Source organism: Megalobrama amblycephala, linkage group LG14, assembly GCF_018812025.1.
Source record: "Megalobrama amblycephala isolate DHTTF-2021 linkage group LG14, ASM1881202v1, whole genome shotgun sequence".
Taxonomy (NCBI): domain Eukaryota; kingdom Metazoa; phylum Chordata; class Actinopteri; order Cypriniformes; family Xenocyprididae; genus Megalobrama; species Megalobrama amblycephala.
The window spans coordinates 44,210,177-44,222,300 of record NC_063057.1 but is presented as its reverse complement, the minus strand read 5'-3'; the positions used below and the strand labels follow the sequence as shown (position 1 = coordinate 44,222,300).

The window sequence follows — 12,124 nt, the reverse complement described above, 5'->3', positions numbered from 1 at the left end:
CCTCATGTCTCACTTTACCCCAAAGCATTTGTCTCACTTTACCCCACCACTACATTTTAGAAAAAAACTATCTCTCTTAGCAATTCAGGCTAATCTTCAGCTAGCATCATCACATGGTTTTATATGTTGATAGTTCATCAACATGTATGATATAAGTTTTTCTACCTGAATCAGTCTGCTTTGGCACAACAGTTGATTAAGTTGACCGCAAGAAAATTTACTTTTACATGCAAAAACAATATTTTTGTGAAAAAAACATGCTTAGCACAGCACCATGAGGTCCTCTCCTTCATGGCCAAGGGGAAATGTGAGGGGCTTGAAAACATAATTGTCACATAACCACAAATTTGTTCCGTTGCAGAGATACAGGGGGTGTCTCACATTACCCGATGTCTCACATTACCCCACTCTCCCCTACTTGTTTGTTTAGTCCCGGTGGGCACAGTTTGCACAAAAACGTGAGGTTTTTTCCGTCTGAGTCTTCCTTTGTTTGTACATAAAACTCTGCTAAGTGCTCTTCAAAACTGGCTTCAGCTGTAGCTAAGTTTGAATCACGTGAACTAGTACTAGCACTAGTCATGATGCTGCACCATCAAGGTGTTTGCTGTAAACAGTCGTGTCGTAAAACCTGAGTTTTCAAATGAGCGTGAACGTGAACTGCGCATGCTGCTCATTCCTGCCAGAGTGAGCGCCGCTCTCGTTCACGTTCATTGAATGAAAAGTGACTCGTTCAGTTCAGCGTTCGGCGAAAATATGAACGCGTTCAGTGAACGTCGTTCATTGAACGCGTTCATGCACAACACTGGTGACAGATTGAGAAAAACTAATATAGGAGCTTTTATATTTGAATATATTTTCAATAATTTATTTCTGTAATCAAAGCTGAATTTTCAGCATCATTACTCCAGTCTTCAGTGTCACATGATCCTGTGTGTGTATATACACAAAACTGATTAGCTGAACTGATTAATTACTTTGCTGTTATAAAGCTGACCGCTCGTTTATTTATATACATCACAACAACTTTCATCGGCATTTCTTCAATGTTTCTGGAGTAAAGCTGTGATGGAACCATAAATATCTCATCACTGTTGTTGAGAAGGTGGCAAGTGTCATCAATCTCTGTTACTCCAATTACTCCAATTTCCTGCTCCACAGTCTCAGCCTCCTCAATCAGATAGCACTTGACCTAGAGAACTGTACATAATCTTAAGTGCCTGAACATTTGTGTAATTTTAAGACTGAAATTTTCCCTTTCCATTAGTAAGAATATGGTTGATCAAAGTTGGCTGATCTGTATGTTCTCTCCTTTGTTGAGCTACACAATGCCTGGTCCCTCCACAGGGAAACATCAAGCAGGCTTTCACCAAACCTCAGCTTCAGATCTATGATCAGAACCTCAGATCGAGTTATTCTTGGATTCTACAATAACAAAGTAATACAAAGAACAGTGTTTCTGAATTTTTCCCAGTTTCCCATTACTGATTTTCATGTATTATTTGATACAGTACACCCAATTTAAGTTCATTCACTGAAGTATGATGTTACTAAAAGTTCATCCAGTTGTTATATTTGGTTTGAATAAAATTATATGATGTCCTTCCTGCATGTCAACATGTTTTTACATACCCTCACGCACCATGTTCGCGCAGACACCATACGTTATCAGTGCGTTTCATGCTATGCAGAATTTATACTAGAGACGCCCAAACTAGGGCCTGTGCGCCAAAGTTGGCCTGCCATGCCATGAGGGGGAAAATAGAGCTTATAAAAAAAACATGCCATTGATTAGATGTGTACTGTTATTCAGTAATATGGCAATTATCACAGAAAAGGTCTGCACTCTAAAAAACTTTAATTGAAGTACACAGGAGATAAGGTGACAAACGTTTCGGCTCTTCGCCTTCGTCAGTGGGACACTGACTCATTTTGAATCAGGCCCATAGGAAAGACACACAAAGCCTGACAACAGACCTTCCTGCCTTAATTTATAGACAGACTGTTCTTTAAATGAACATGCATATCCCCAGGAAATGGTATCCATTAATACTGTTTGTTGTATTGTACTCAGTATTGTATTCACGTGTTTTATGACACATTTAATGTACAGTAACTTCAGTTATGCCATGTTTAGTGTCTATGGGTTCGATCATGAAGATTTATGCTTGTGTATATGAGATGGTGATACCTTTACATATTAGGATGACAACATATTAGGATGACAAGAATTTTTAATAGTTTCTTCTTCAACAACCCAGTCAGTTACATAGGCAAATGCCCAGCTAGAAACACAAAGGCTCATAAAAGCTCCCATAGAGGAATTTTGCTGCTCGGAAATCCTACCCATCTCATTGGTCGGGTCAACCCTTAGGGGTGTGACTTCTCCCAGAGCTTAAAAGCCAACAAACAATGCTCCTCCCTCTCTCTCTTGCTTTTTCAAGGGACTGATGCCCTGCAGGGTGACCTCTTCAGGTCAAGGTCTGTGGGCCTGTCCCACACAGATGATTGTAACCAACCACAAAGATTAACAATAAGGATGAAGAGAGCATGTTGCAACCTAAAGCGGAGGTGAGCCAGAGGAAGACTGAAGAAGAGCGCTAGAAGAAGATGACAGCGTAGGTGTCAAAGGGAGGATATCCGGCTTGGTAAGCAAGAGATACAGAGACTGATACGCCTACAGCAGGAAGATTGGATCATAGGCATTGATCAATTGATGAGCAATATGAAGTTGGAATGTCCAAAAAATTAGTATAAAAGTCTGAGGAGTAAAAGGCCTCCTCTGATACTGCCTGCATTAAGCGTAGCAGGACACCTGATACCCTAAAGCGGGGCGCTTAACAGCATCTCTAATACTACTGGGTAAAGCAGGATATAGAGCTTTTTAGATTAAGCTGATTAAGTTGTATTTTATTTTATTTTGCATTAACTGCTTTGTATTGTAATCAATAAAAGAGATATTTTTTTACGTTTGCCATCTGTGTGACTTTACTTATAACTACAAACTGAGTCTCGACAAAGAACCACAAGGTAGTCTTCTATGTCATTCCTGAAGGACTTAAACCTGCCGGAGGATGAGTATCTTATGGTTTAGACTAGATTTGACTTTCCTTACCCTACCTGAATAATCCTAGGGTTAAAAGGTGTACTATAAATGGTCACACTGATTAACATGGCGCTTAACGTGAGTGGCTTGAGGTTTGAGTTTAAAAGTCCCTGTGAACCGGAAGTTGCAAACAACTTTTCTCCAGTGTTGTGATGTATTTCCAAGTGAAACGTAATATTGAATAGAGGGCAGAGTTTTACTTTAGCACTCCTCCTCTCCATCTCTGACTCATAGCAGACGAACGGTTGCAGAGGAGTGGTTTATGCGTTTTAAACCCAAGCCGTTAAACTGACATCATCATTTATTGTTCACCACAAGACTAGTAATATGCACTAACAAAGTTTTATTTCATGCCGACTTTAAGTTGAAAGTGTAGAAACCACATTGAAGAGCTGCCTGTAAGACCCACATAGACCAATCCAGAAAGGATTCGGTTAGATACTAGTCTAGAGAGACTTAGTATATTCCAGTGCAGAGAAAGGACTGAAGGGCCAGGAAACGGGATTGCTACCTGTGAGACCTAGAGAGGGATCTAGGGGGGATATTGAGTTGAAAAACCTGTAGTAGGGGACGCCCTAGTATGGCAAGTAAAAAGGCCAGAGAAAATCCAGTAATATCTTAATTCAAGCCTACACCTGGGGAGACCACCGGGTAAAAGCATGGGAGAAAAAGGCCTTAAGCCGAGTTCAGACTGCATGATTTTAGCCGTGATTTTGGCTCGCCGACAGGTTTTGAGAAATCGCCGACAAATGCTCGAAATCACACGCAAATCGGTGCTCGTTCACGCGAGTGACAATCACGCAGTGTGAATGAGGAAAGACGCGATCTGAGAGAATCGCCGACAAGTCGCAGACGCCCATGAGATATTTGGCATGCTAAATATCTGGACCTGTCAGCAAGATACAGAGCATCGAGGAGGAGTTATAGACCACAATATCAGCCAGCATGGCTTTGTTTCAGAAAAAGGCTTCTTCTCGGTCTATTTGGACCCAAGAAATGGAAGAAAAATTACTAGAAATTTGGCAGGAGCACCCGTGTCTGTTTCACGTTTCATCTCAGTCTCACGTGAGAACTCCGGTCTTGTATGCGTGATATCGCGTTGTTTCCTTGTCACATCTCGCGTGTGTTTGGTTGTGAAAGGTAGTTTGCCTGCCAGACAGAGTTGTCGGCGATTCTTCCTATTGTAAAGTCAGCAGTGTGAAACCTTCTGTCGCCGATCCATCGTGTAGTTTGAACACAGCATGCTGGCCAAGATAGTCATGCAGTGTGAAAATAACAGTGACTCGACTACTTTGAAAATCGTGCAGTCTGAACTCTGCTTTAAGGGCAGAGACCTCGGTCCAGGAGATAGAGCCAGGTCAGATACTTTTATGGTTACCAAGCCGAGATGGATTGCAAAGAGGTAATTTTCAGGAATCTGAAGTTGCTTTAGCAGTCATTCAGTGGGCCACAGAGTTAGGAAGTCACTATGGACAGGAAGTGGCTATCCAGTGCAAAACCTCTGAGTCAGAGGGCATTATGAGCACAGTGCATAAAAAAAATGATGGGGGAAACAAAGCTGTATGCTATGAGTGGAAAAAAATTAAAGAAATCTCAGGGTGAAGTTCCAAATATGGAGAAAGTTAGGATTTACCAGGAAGCAATGACAGACTTTCAAAATGCAAATGAAATCCTTCTTACTTTACCACCAGAAGAGGAAGATAGAGATAGTGTTATAACCATAGCAGAACCACACTTACCTAGGTCTGCAGTCACAGAAATACTATGAGGGTTGGGTGGAACACACATCTGAAGGCATGGCAGTAGTGTATGGAAATCCACAGATGATCAAAGAATTAGGAATAGCTGGAGCAGTTTTTGGATGCTTAGGGGAAGACGCTCTTAAAGAGATATGAGAATCAGATTAGGTCCTCAAAAGGCAGGAACCATACAAATTTTTAGAGGTTCTCCAAAATGGAATAGTGTGGCACATGTAGTACTGACCAATAGTAGTACACAGACATGTACAGAAGAACAATCTGGAGAAGAGACTAGATTGTTAATAAAAAATGTAATTAGAGAAGCTAACGACAGAGGTGATAAAGAAATATGTCCCCAGTAGTGACAGAACAATGTCTAGAGGAACTCATAGCTGGAATAATAGAAATGTCCCAAGAAATGCAAATGACTATAAATCTCCTCATTAAAGAGAGAGATCAAGATAAAATAAAAATATTATTAAACAGCAAAAAGAGAAGTATGAAGTAAAGCCAAGGCTAGCAGAAAACATATGTAAGTTGAAACCTACTGCACCTTGGCAGGAAGATTTTGAACCCCAAGAGACAGAAGATCAAGGGTCACAAGAATGGCTGTCAGATTCTATTAAGACATAACAGAAGAAGAGAGAGACAGTCAAAGTAGTGAGTCATCAGATAACAATCTTAGAGAAGTAAGATTACGTAATAAGAGGGCAGGAAAGCTTGAGCTCAGGAGGGTGTTACATCAGATAAAGAACGATTGGCCTGAAGTAAACATTAAAGGAGTAAAATTCAAAAACCCAACCAACAGAGAGAGAGGTAGAGCATTAGAACGGAAGTGGGATTGAAAAATAATTGAAGGACGCAGTCTAATGTATGGCCAAATGAGGTCAGATAGTAGATCCCCTCAGCCATCAGGATGGTCAAAGTCTGGAAAACAGACTATATTCCAGGAAGGTTATTCCTATATGAGGAAGGCAGTTGGAGAAATGGTTAAAAAAATAGAAAATAGAGTTACAGAAAATAGAGTTGCAGTGGGCATTACAGGAGTCAGAATCCGAGGATAACATAGACAGCGAGTCAGATACAGATGGAAGTGACAATTTGAGGAGGAGCCCAGAGTACAGACTAGGAGAGTCAGGATTAAAGCATCCACACCGATTACAGTGCACAGAACAAATCCTTGATATCTCACATTTAATTCCTCAAAAGAGCCAAATGAAGAACAAGTAGACTACCAGGCAAAATTATTAGAATTAAATTTAACAGAAGCAGTTAAACAGCAGGTAGGAAAAATAAAAAAACAGGGTGAAGACCATAGCAGTTATGCAAACCGCATTATGAAAGCAGCGGAAGCTTGATAAACACTCAACTACACGGTTAGTTCACACTTGTACTGACCACGCAATTACATACAAGTCCTTAGAAAAGTCCAGACAACTCACAGGTACAGAGGATAAGTATGCCCAATGGAGTGCCAATTTTGAGTATGTGGCGTTCGATAGAAGCCGACATCCCTCATGAAGATAAAATCAGATTGTTACGAGAAGTGGGCAGAAGTTTACCTGAAGGACACACTTTAGCCACCATACTGAATAATGCTAGTAGTAAAGAAATTCAAAATACATTTGCAGTGTATGACCTTACTACACAGTACGTAAAGACCAAAAAAGACCTCAGAATAAATACAGAACAGAACAGAGAGTGTATAAAGGTTATCGTAGTAAACCCTTAAAACCTAAAACAGGAGAACAGAAAAAATCTAATTCTTGATTCCAGAGTAGACAGAGTGGGCCTAGCCCATCGAATAGGAATAATCAAAGCCCGAAAAACTTGGGAACAGGAAAACCCAGAATAATGAATAAAACGGTTACACCTGTTAAGAGTAGTTATATTCCAGAGGAAAAATTGGCCCAAATGGCTCCAGAAGAAAGAGAGAAAATAATAGGAAAAAGGATAAATGGAGCTTATAACACAAAGAGAGTAAGAGGAAATAGGGTATTGAGCAATACTGGTTTTGAAAATGAACAGATACACACAGAAGAAACAGGAAGCTAAAGACACAGCTGTAGTTTCTGATTGCAACATCAGGTTTAAAGCTAAACAAAAAGAAAACACAATCGATGACAGATGTTTTGGAATTTTTAGGCTTTTGGATTACTTCAGGTAATAGGAGTTACCCAATCAATGAAAGAAAAAATAAACCAGTTAAAAAAAGCCGGAGACAGTAAGGGAGGTTCAACAAATGTTGGGATTGATGGGATATGTTCGTGACATTATTCCAGTATATAGTCAAATGTCAAAACCAATTTATTCCACTATAAAAGGGGGGATATTGAACTAGGGAAGTGCAGCAGATGAGTCATTGCAGAAAATGAAACAAGCCATTTTCACACAGCCTCAGTTTCAGGCTTGCCCTGAACCCACAAATTTTCAATTCCCCTAAGAAATCCCTTGACCACATCCACAGAGTCAGCCAGACCAGCCAATATGGTTTGTCCCGTTTCCTAAACTTTTACCCAATTCATCAAATCACAAATTTTAAATTTTTCCCATTTCCTAATCTTCCAAATTTTACTCTTAATCACAAAATTTCAAAACTTCAATTCCCCATAAAATTTTGATTTATCACTTACCAGAGACTCTGTATCATGAAGCCGGATTCGCTGGCTAGCTAGGTAAGTTTCAGATTAGTTTGTGACGATCCTGGGTTTTAGGTACCATGACAGTGACTTGGCTTTTAGTGGTGTTCATCACCATAGTAACTTACGCTCCATGGCTAACCTGCTCCGGGGCAGGTTATGTTCTGGTTCAGAGATCTCTGTGTGCAAAGTGACACTGACCCATCCAACGCAATAAAGTCTCGCCCCCCAGTTTCTCTTCCTCCAAATTAAAGGTCACTATATAGTAAAAATGAAATTGTCTGGCTTTAATGATAATAGAATGATTTTATGATTTATATATGATTTATATAATAATTCAATGATATATATTATTATTAATCCATTACACAAGCGATTTTAGTTTAACAGTTATTATTATTAATTATTTCATTTCAATGAATATTATTAATGTATACAGATCATATGTAATATAAATAAGCTGTAAATAAACTTTAAATATGACTACAGGTGACCTTACATGTCTCTATCACTATGTATGATTGACTAAATCAACTACACACGTTTCACTTGCACTGATAGAGCAAGATAATTTCTTTTATTTTCTTCAGTGTAAATGAGTTTAAATTCTTCATTTTCTTCAATCTCTTAATCTTCAGCGAAAGAGTTTTGAATCGTGCTGGCTCTCTCGCAAGAAGTGAATCTCTCTGTTGCAAGGCATGTAATTGGCTGTTTTCCACCAATGTCACGGATTCATGTGCACGCGCTCCACAAACTCAGAATCAAAGCCTGAGTTGACAGAGAAAGTTGATGATCAGCATCATGGTACCAACAAAGTCGGATTGGAGTGGTTTGGTTTTGTCAACTCGAAACTAATCCTATAACCCTGAGTTTGTTCAACTACCATCAAGGTACAGGCCCGTGCTGCCACCTGGGTTCGTTTACTGATTCCAGTGGTGTACCCTTCTGGACCCTGGCGGTCATCCCCTCATCCCTCAGTCTATTCGGGGTAGGGCTGAGACTACTAAGTCCAGGATGATCAGTCATCGTCCACTCTTGGGTCCAAAAGGCACATCCAAGGAATCCCGCTCTTCTGACACCAAATTGTTGTGGCAAAAAATCAACAGACTCTTACTGTATGAAACAAACTCATCCAATTGTCTTTCGAAAGTTTTATTTCTTGCAAGAAAGGTCAAACAGTCAACAGAAACACAAGTAGCTGCAGAGTGTAAGACAAAGAACGAAAGCTTTCCCTCACTTTTATATCTCTAACCTCCAAGGTAAGGTCACATTGCCTCTGTCCTTTTACCATATTAGTAACATGTCTACCACTTCTGTGTTTTTCCACTTGTCACCCAAAAAATGCATACTTAAGCACTTCAGAGAAAAACAAAATCATTTAACCATAAGCATATGCAAGTAAACCATAGGCAAGTAAAATCGGTAACACTTTACAATAAAGTTCATTAGTTAACATTAGTTAACTACATTAGCTAACATGAACTAATAATGAACTGCACTTATACAGCATTTATTAATCTTTGTTAATGTTAATTTCATCATTTACTAAAACATTATTAAAATCTTGTTAACATTAGTTAATGCCCTGTGAACTAACATGAACAAACAATGAATAACTATATTTTCATTAACTAATGTAAAAGAAGATTAGTAAATACAGTAACAAATGTATTGCTCATGGTTAGGTCATGTTAGTTAATACATTAACTAATGAACCTTATTGTAAAGTGTTACTGTAAAATCATATGGAAATTATACAGAAACTCAAAATTTCCCCCACAAAAGTAACTAGTAACTACTTGAGTAGTTTTTTCACTGGATACTTTTTACTCTTACTCAAGTAACTATTAAGATTATTACTTTCACATTTATTTTGAGTTAATTTTTTTTAATAAGTACTTGTACTTTTACTTGAGTACAGGTTTGGATACTCTACCCACCTCTGTATGTCCAAAATCAACAGTATTTTAAATCTCTTCCACACTGGTAAAAAACAAAAAACAAAAACAAAACAAAAAACAAGGTGGGGTGATATTATCGTCACATGTTCATTACAAGATTTGCAAAAGCAGAACCCTTTCAGAGCAGTGTGTTTCACTTGAAGTAACAACAACTAATATTCTTACATTTAACTCCAGCAGACTGAATGTCATCTTATGGCAATATGAACATTCCCTCCTTTACACATGGGATGTACAGAGAAGATGAAGAAGAGATGGATATCTATGCTAATGCTGATCCTATAAACAGGACAGAAACGGAGAACTCCAAGAGACACCAAACACCTCAACACACAGGTACTGAGACTCATTTTATTATAACAACTAATACACACATTTTTTTGTCACTTGAGTGTTTAAGAAACATTTATCTTGATCTGTCATCTTCAGAAATGGCTTGTGTGAAGATCAGAAGCTCCAGAGCAGCTGCAGTGTGTTTGGTGCTGCTGTGTGTTCTTCTGCTGACTGCAAGTCATAGTGCTGGTTGTCTACATCCATACAAAGAGCACAAACTACACAGAACAGAAAAACCAGCTACTAAACATGATTACCAACCTCACAGAAGAGAGAGATCAGCTACTAACCAAAAATACCAACCTTACTGAGGAGAGAGGCCAACTACTAACCAATATCACCAACCTCACAGAAGAGAGAGACCAGCTACTAACTAAGAGCATCCAATTGACTAAAAGAGAGAAATGTATTGATTAAACAAAGAGAACAGTCTAAATGTCTTTGTGAAAAGGGTAATCATGAAGTATATTAAAACGAAAATGATTTACGTTACTAATTAGGTGAAACTGGTTTAAAATAAGTTTGGAAGATCTGTGTGATGGGAATGAAGTGCTAATTGTTGTAGTGGTTGTGTTTACAGTTGGATGGACGAGGTATAAATCCAGTTATTACTATGTTTCTTCTGAGGTGAAGAACTGGACTGAGAGCAGAAGATACTGTACAGACAGAGGAGCAGATCTGATCATCATAAACAACAAAGCGGAACAAGTGAGTGAAACTAATTTTGTAACTGGATGAGTTGTTCTAACAGCACAATAGGCACTCCTAGTGATGCAAGTGTGTGTTCATTGGCCAAACGCATGCAAAACACAGGCACCCACCATTTTTAAAAAGCTGTGTAAAAACACAGTTTATAGCCTATGTATTTACTCCACAAACATGGAAAACAGTGATAGAAGGTACCAAGCATTTTTGGGCATTGGGCATCAACCAAATGACCAACGCTATAATACATTTTCATATACTGTTTGCTTTCCTTGTTTAGCAGTTTTATCTTATAACGTATTATACAGGACAGTTAAACAGATCGTAAATAATGAAGATGGAGAATGGGAGCGCTGTGTACTCAGGCGCTGGCAATCTAAGTGCCATCAAAATAAAAGTCCTGCACAACAACCAGAGTGGCAAAACGTAAATGAAGTCTTACTTCAGAGTTCCTACTGGCGGTGTGGATGCAATCAGGAAAATGTCACTAGGGGAAATTTAGTTCTTGGGGGACCACCCTGCTGGCTAGACTTATAACAGAGTTCCTGGTGTGAAAGGCCCTAATGCGTTGTTGTTTAATCTTCTCAGGATTTTGTTCAAAGAATATCTGATGGTGCTACAGTCTGGATCGGTCTGACTGACAGTGATGTGGAGGGCACATGGAAATGGGTTGATGGCAGCACACTGACCTCTGGGTGAGAAATCACTGAATTGAACTATTATTAAATGATTCTTTTCTACACATCTAATGCTGACATGTTGATGTAGGTTCTGGGATCCTCGAGAACCCAATGGAGACAGACAAGAAAACTGTGCTCTAAGTTATTCACCAGGATGGGCTGATTACCCATGTGATGATACTCATTATTGGATCTGTATGTGCACTGTAAAATAAGTTATGAACTGCAGGTTTATGTAATAAAAATACAGAGCCCTAGACATGACATGCAGGAAAAAAAATAGTAGGCTAAATCGTGTGCACGATTTATGAATTTGTTCCCTTGATTTACTAAATCGTGCGCATGTTTTAGTAAGTGGTGCGCATGATTTATTAATTTGTTCCCTTGATTTACTAAATCGTGCGCATGTTTTAGTATGTTGTGTGCATGACTTATGAATTTGTTCCCTCGATTTACTAAATCGTGCGCATGTTTTATATTAAGTCGTGCCCACGATTTATTAATTTGTTCCCTCGATTTACTAAATCGTGCGCATGTTTTAGTAAGTCGTGCGCATGATTTATTAATTTGTTCCCTCAATTTACTAAATCGTGCACACGACTTACTAAAACATGCGCACAATTTTAGTAAATTGAGGGAACGAATTAGTAAATCGTGCGCACAATTTAAATTTTTTAAATTCCGTATAAAAATGAAGGAGAAATAGAAAGCAAGGAACTATTTAGAAAACATGCTCAGAATGAAGCAACTGCTGCCAGTATTCTTTTTCTTTTGTATTTGTATTGTACTTTTTAAAATGAAATCAGATCATTTTTTTTCCATTGTTATATGAAACCACATTAGAACTGTTTCAAAACTCTTACTTTTTCAAATGCCTTTTTTAGATTTTCAAATGTCTTTCATTCATTTGACTTGTAATCTGAAAATATAAAATAAAATAAAAAACACATTTAAAGCTATGATG

General features: G+C 38.6%; 1 long non-coding RNA gene and 1 pseudogene across 1 annotated transcript; both read left to right on the top strand.

Moving 5' to 3' along the window:
* Positions 1–11,718, top strand: part of LOC125245885 — a 34,617-nt pseudogene extending 22,899 nt beyond the window's left edge.
* Positions 9,317–10,484, top strand: LOC125245948. Its single transcript, XR_007179641.1, has 3 exons — positions 9,317–9,778; positions 9,872–10,227; positions 10,356–10,484. It is a non-coding gene; the product is annotated as an uncharacterized LOC125245948 (long non-coding RNA).
* Positions 11,719–12,124: the final 406 nt, after the last annotated feature.